Genomic DNA, 6,197 nt, shown 5'->3' on the forward strand with positions numbered 1-6,197 from the left:
CATCAGTGTCATTACTATCCTGCAAGCGCGCTCCCTCCCAACCTCTGCATTTGCCTCCCTCTCTGCCCAGAATGCTCTTCCCTTGGATAGATGAAAGGCTTTCTTCCTCACTTCCCTCAGGCCTCTGCCCCAAATGTCATCATTTAAGCAGAGACGCTTCGCCTGATAAGCATATCCTATACCATGCCACTCTGGCCACCTAGCCTGCTTTATTTTTCTTCTGTTTCTTTTCTGTCTCCCACACCAGCATCTAGTAGAATGGGTGCTCCATGAAGATAAGGACATTGCTTTTTCATTGTTCAACCAAGGAAAAGCTACTGCATAGTCTGTCCCCGTGCCCAGAACACTGGCTGATGCCTAACAGATGTGCCATAAACATTCATTGGACAGAAGGATAAATTTTGTCATAAAGGTGATGAGGAGCCACTAAAGAGTTTTTAATTTGGAGAGAAACAGGCAGATTTGCCCCACAGATGTCTCTCTCTGGCTCGCTTCTTCTTTTCTCGTCCTGCACCTTTTGGGTGCAACAAGTACCAAGCAGTTTCAGTCCCATTTCGCAACCAGGAAGTTGCCGATGGAGGGTAGCGTGGAGGGTGTGGGGGCCAAAAAGTCAGTGGGGAGTGAAGCGGAGGCAGAATGCGGGCAGCTCTTTTGGGAACATTGAATGTGAAGAAAAAGGCAAAGTTTGGGCCACAGCTTAGGGGGAAAAGGAAGGTGATTTAAAAAAAAAAGATTAGCTCTACCTGATTTCAAAGCTATTATTCTTTTTCAAAGGTTTTAAAAGCCTTTTTATTTCAGGATAATTATAGATTCCCAGGTAGTGAATAGTAAGTGCTGAGAAGTCCCAAGGACGCTCCACTCAGTTTCTCCAAAGGTTACATAGTACATACTTGTAGTATAATATCAATAACAAGGATCTGACTCTGGTGGAATGCTACTTTTTTTTTTTTTATTATGTAACGTTTATATGTCATTTTCATTGTATGTGTGGATTCCTGCCTTCACTATCCCAATCAAGATACAGAACGGTTCCGTCCCCACAAACTACAGAAAGGCTACTCCCTGATAATCACACTGAGCCCCCTCTTTTCCTCCCTCTACCCTTCACCTAACCCCTGGCAACCACTAATTTGTTTTCTGTCTCTATAGTTTTCTCATTTCAAGAATGTTATACAAATTAAATTGTAGAACACATAATGTTTTGACATTTTCCCCCCTCAGCATAGTGCCCTTGAGATCTGTATCCAAGCTGTTGTGTGTATACACAGTGGTCCATTCCTAGCAATTGCTAAGTAGCACCCCATGGGGTAGACGTACTACAGTTTAACCATTCAGCCATTAAGTCCGCCATTTTGTTTTTTTCCCATTTGGGGCTATTACAAATAAAACTGCTATTAACAATCATGTACAGGTTTTTGTGTGGACATACGTTTTTATATCTCTGGGATAAATGCCAGATATTTCCATTGCTATATCATATGGTAGCTGCATCTTTCGTTTTTAAAGAAAATAACACACTCTTTTCCAGGGTGGCTGCAGCATTTACATTCTCACCGGCAATATAGGAGTGACTAGCTTCTCTGAATCCTGGCCTGCAGGAGGTATGGGGATATTTCCTCGTGGTCTTAATTTGTATTTCCCTAATGGCTAGTGAGGTCGAATAACTTCTCATGTGCTTATTTGCGATCTCTGCATCCTCTTCAGCAAACTCTTTGCTCTTGTCTTTGCCCATTTTCTAACTGGAGTTTTTTAATGTTGAGCTTTGAGAGAGCTTTATATATTAGAGATAGGAGTTTTATCAGCTGTGTGGTTTGCAGATTTTCTCCCAGTCTGTAGCTTGATTTTCCATCCTCGTAAGAGAGTCTTTTACAGAGTAAAAGTACCCCCCCACTCCTCGGATGAAGCCCAGCCTTTTAATTTTCATTCTATGGATTGATTATGCCTTGGTGTCATGTCTGGGAGCTCTTCACAAGTCATAGGTTTCAAAGATTTTCTTTCACGTTATTTTCTACAAGTGTTATAGTTTTCCATTTTACATTAAACCTAAGATCCATTTTGAGTTACTTTTTAAATAAATGCAAGATTAGGTTGAGTTTATTATTATTATTATTATTTTGCCTATAGACATACAATTACTCAACCACAGTTTGTTGAAAAGACAATCCTTCTTCTAATGATTGCTTTGACATCTTTGTCAAAATCAGTTTGCTATATTTGGGTGGGTTCTTTCTGGGTTCTCTATTCTCTTACATTATCCTGTGTGTCTCTCCATCTGCCAGATCCACACAATCCTGATTACTGTACCTGTAATAGAGTGGAGTGATTCCTCCCATTTTGTTATTCTTTTTCAAAAATGTTTTAACTGTTCTAGCTCCTTCGCCTTCCATAGAAATTGTCAAACAATCTTGTCTGTCTCTATAGAAATCTATCTGGGATTTTGAAAGGAACTTTGAATGTTAAACTTGTATATCAATTTGAGGAGGATTGACACCTTTACTATGTTGAGTCTTCCAATCCATGAACATGGTAAGTCTCTCCATTTATTCAGATCTTTGATTTCTTCCCTCAGTATTTTGTAGTGTTCAGTGTACTCTTCCTATACAGGTTTTGTTAGATTTACACCTAAGTATTTGCTGAGTTGTTGTTGTTGTTTTTGAGTGCTTATAAACTGTATTTAATATTGGTGTTCAGTTTCCATTGCTAATATGTACAAATAGAACTTTTTATGTATATTTGTCTTGTATTCTGTGACATTTCTGAAGTCACTTGTTAGTTCTAGAGGGTTTTTTTGTTTGTTTTGGTAGATTCCTTGGGTATATTCTGCATAGACAATCATGTCACCTGCAAATAGTGACAATTTTATTTCTTTCAGTCCAATGTATGTGCATGTTATTTCTTTTGCTTGGCTTAGTGTACAGGTAGAATTTCCTGTATATGTCAGCTAAAAGGTGAAAGTAGACATTTTTGCCTTTTTCTGAAACTTAGAGGGAAAGCAGTCAGTCTCTCATCACTAAGTATAATGTTAGCTATAGGTTTTTGTGAATGCTCTTTATCAAGTTGAAGGAGTTTCTCTATTTTCCTGTTTTTCCTGAGAGTCTTTATCATGAATGAATGTTGGATTTCATCAAATGTTGAATTTTTTTTATCATCACTTTGGCTAAATAGGTGGCCAAACAGTTTCCTAGTGACCCATGATCCCATTTTCCAAGTGTTCAAACTTTTAAAAATATTTTTGACAACTTTTAGTATTTTCCCTTCCCAAATCAAATCATGTTTTCTTTTGTTTTTTGTTTTTTTAATGTTTATTTATTTTTGAGAGACAGAGAGACAGAGCATGAGACGGGGAGGGGCAGAGAGAGAGGGAGACACAGAATCCAAAGCAGGCTTCAGGTTCTGAACTGTCAGCACAGAGCCCTATGTGGGGCTTAAACTCATGAACTGTGAAATCATGACCTGAGCTGAAGTCAGATGCTTAACCGACTGAGCCACCCAGGTGCCCCCTTTTTTTTCCCCACTGTTTATTTCTTTTGAGAGAGTGCATATGTGTGGGGGAGGGGCAGAGAGAGGGAGGGAGAGAACCCAAGGAGGTTCCTTGCTGTCAGTGCGGAGCCCCCAGGCAACATGGAGCTCCATCCCGATCCTGTGAGACCATGATTTGAGCTGAAATCAGGAGTCAGATGCTTAACCAATTGAGCCACCCAGGGGCTGCCCCAAATCAAATTCTGAATGAAATCTTGATTCAAACTGACCTTGAGATTTCTTAGAGGGTCCCTGGAAAAACAAAAAGAATTTGTTTCTTCACCTTGTAAAAAGAGAGATGTTAAAAATAATTAGGTTTATTTGAGATGTTGAGTTGCATGGGAAGCACTGTCAAATAAGAAGAAATGTTCAATCTTCATTAGGTTATATTTGCATGGGCAAAATATTATTAATAGAAATGTTTTCTACATTGTATGAAGTTCCTAGAAATTCGTCGATGCGCTCCTAGTTCCTTGATATATCCACGGGCGGCTTTGCCTGATGTTAGAAGAGAGTTACCAGGCATAATTCCAGCTCTTAGTTTTAAATGTTGAATGCTATAGAAGCAGCCATGTTTCTTTGTCAAGCGAACACTGATCAGATCTGTAACCACATCATTTTAAGTCTTTCGTTATCCACAGGTAGTTTTTGTTTTACTCGGATGTTTCCCTGAAAACACTGATGACCAACTACAGACCAACATGCTTGTCTACAGCCAAAAGGGACTGTCTCATCTCAGAAACCTATGGAAAGAACCATGTCAGGAATTCTGGGGCACAGTCTTCTGATGGGGTTTCTTGAAAAACTTTGTCCCATACCATTGGACTGAATCGGAATTTTCAGATCTCTCAGACAGAAACCAATGGATTCATGCACTTGCTAACCCAAGATGGAGCATCACAAAAATTAGTAACATAGGACTAAATTCACTGATAAAGGATGATTCTGGCTTTTGTTTGGAGTATCAGTGATGGTTTAGTGTTCTATTTTCTGAATATAAAGAATCCCTTTTTCTTTTTTCTTCAACTACTTATAACTCGTGCCAGTGTAGTAGATTATACTTTTGTAAGCAGACATGAAACATTTGTCTTTTTCTCCTTGCCAGAGTTCAGAAACTAATACTGAGTATTCTTATTTTCATGGTAGTATAACTCTTTGTGTACTTTAGATAAGAATCTGTCCTCCTTGTAATCGTTGGGGAAAAAATGATTAATACAACCAAGACTTGTATGACTTTGACTGAAATGTCATATTTAAGAAGGATGGACAGAACCAGATATGACCTGGAAGTCTTAAGGAATTAAGAATGACCTTCTGGAACTGGTGTTTACATAGACCTCTTGAGAAAACAGTCCCAGTTTACAAATTCTTCTCGGGAAAACTCGGCTTACAGAGTTCCCATGCCTTAGCAGTGAGTAAAAGGGTCACTTCCTGGCAGGCCCAGCATATTTTGGGGACCTCAAGAAGAAAGGAATTCACCCAAATCTGTAGATACTGCAGGTGAAGTCTAGTGTTGAATTCTTGGCTTAGTGTCTTAGCCTGGAGGGGCTTTTAAAAGTCCAATCTGAGATTCCTCATGAAAAATTTTAGCAAACTAAACTAAAAAAAAAAAAAAAAGCCTATGTGGTCAATTACCTTTCTTTCTGAACTTGTATGAATAATCAGGCCAAAACTAATGAAATTACACATATTTTGTAAACAAGAATAATCTTATTTTGATGATCTGACCCAAAGGGGAAGTGACCATAGAAAGGTTGTGCTTTAATAGAAAACTGTAGTACATCCTGTGGATTATCAGGTCCTCATTTTGTTCGTTGTCTTTGAGCTATTTTTCACCTCTTTGTAAACTGGGAGGTTTTGTTACCTGTCTGTAAATCAGACTGGATCCTGTTCTCTTACACAATTTGTTGGTCAGTACCAAATTCTCAGTTCTTCTTGTTTTCCTTCTGTGTCTGGATACAACTCTCTCAAATGAATCGTTCCAATTTCTCCCATCCTCCTGAATTGGTGTCAGTGAGAACTAAACTCTGAGTGCCCGGCTCTTAGTTGGGGGGCTCAGTTGCTTTGGAGCTGGGCTTTCCCCTCAGGATCTACAGAAGCCCTAAGAGCAGAAGCTGGATGGCTTGATATAGGACTCATCACCATGACAGAGCCGGTGGACACTCTGTGACTGGAGCTGCTGAGCTGGGGGCCACTCTGGAATATCACTGGGACTCCCACACCATCCATGCTCTGTTCCAGAAAATACTCATGACTGGGGACAATCTTATCAAAACCTCTCTGATGTTAGTGCCATCTGCAAACTGGGAAATCTGTCACATTGCCATCTTTACTCAACTGTCCAAAGACTCTTTGAATCCAGTGTCCATAAATCTCCTCAACTGGCCATCCTTTGAAGTCAGAAACTGGGTGTACAATGCTCTAATCACTAGTCTTTTTTTTTTCTTTCCATAGAAATTCTCCTGTTTAATGTCTGCTTTCTTGCATTAGTAAGTAAGCCTCAACACAAGATTCATTTAGTATGTCAACAACAGAAATATGCTGAAACAAACTACAGACACCAGATTTCCTATATAAATCTTCCAGACTTATGTAAGTTTTACAATCGGGAATGTCTTTCTCGAGGACCTGGGAGCCATCCGTTTGAAATGTTACCATCAAGAAAGACAAGGCAGTGG

At 39.4% G+C, this 6,197-nt stretch overlaps 1 protein-coding gene and 1 long non-coding RNA gene across 2 annotated transcripts in view; one reads left to right on the forward strand and one right to left on the reverse strand.

The window, feature by feature from the left end:
• LOC144242292 (uncharacterized) overlaps nucleotides 1-4,480 on the forward strand; it is a 23,100-nt gene extending 18,620 nt beyond the window's left edge. Inside the window, exons 3-5 of the long non-coding RNA XR_013338321.1 lie at nucleotides 1,529-1,601; nucleotides 2,422-2,526; nucleotides 4,161-4,480. This is a non-coding gene — a long non-coding RNA (uncharacterized LOC144242292). The remainder of the gene's footprint in view (nucleotides 1-1,528; nucleotides 1,602-2,421; nucleotides 2,527-4,160) is intronic.
• XCR1 (X-C motif chemokine receptor 1) overlaps nucleotides 1-6,197 on the reverse strand; it is a 94,359-nt gene that overhangs the window by 58,593 nt on the left and 29,569 nt on the right. The gene's annotated exons all lie outside the window — the stretch shown is intronic.

This window comes from Crocuta crocuta, unplaced genomic scaffold (assembly GCF_008692635.1).
Source record: "Crocuta crocuta isolate KB4526 unplaced genomic scaffold, BGI_CrCroc_1.0 scaffold77, whole genome shotgun sequence".
In the NCBI taxonomy this organism is placed as follows: Eukaryota; Metazoa; Chordata; class Mammalia; order Carnivora; family Hyaenidae; genus Crocuta; species Crocuta crocuta.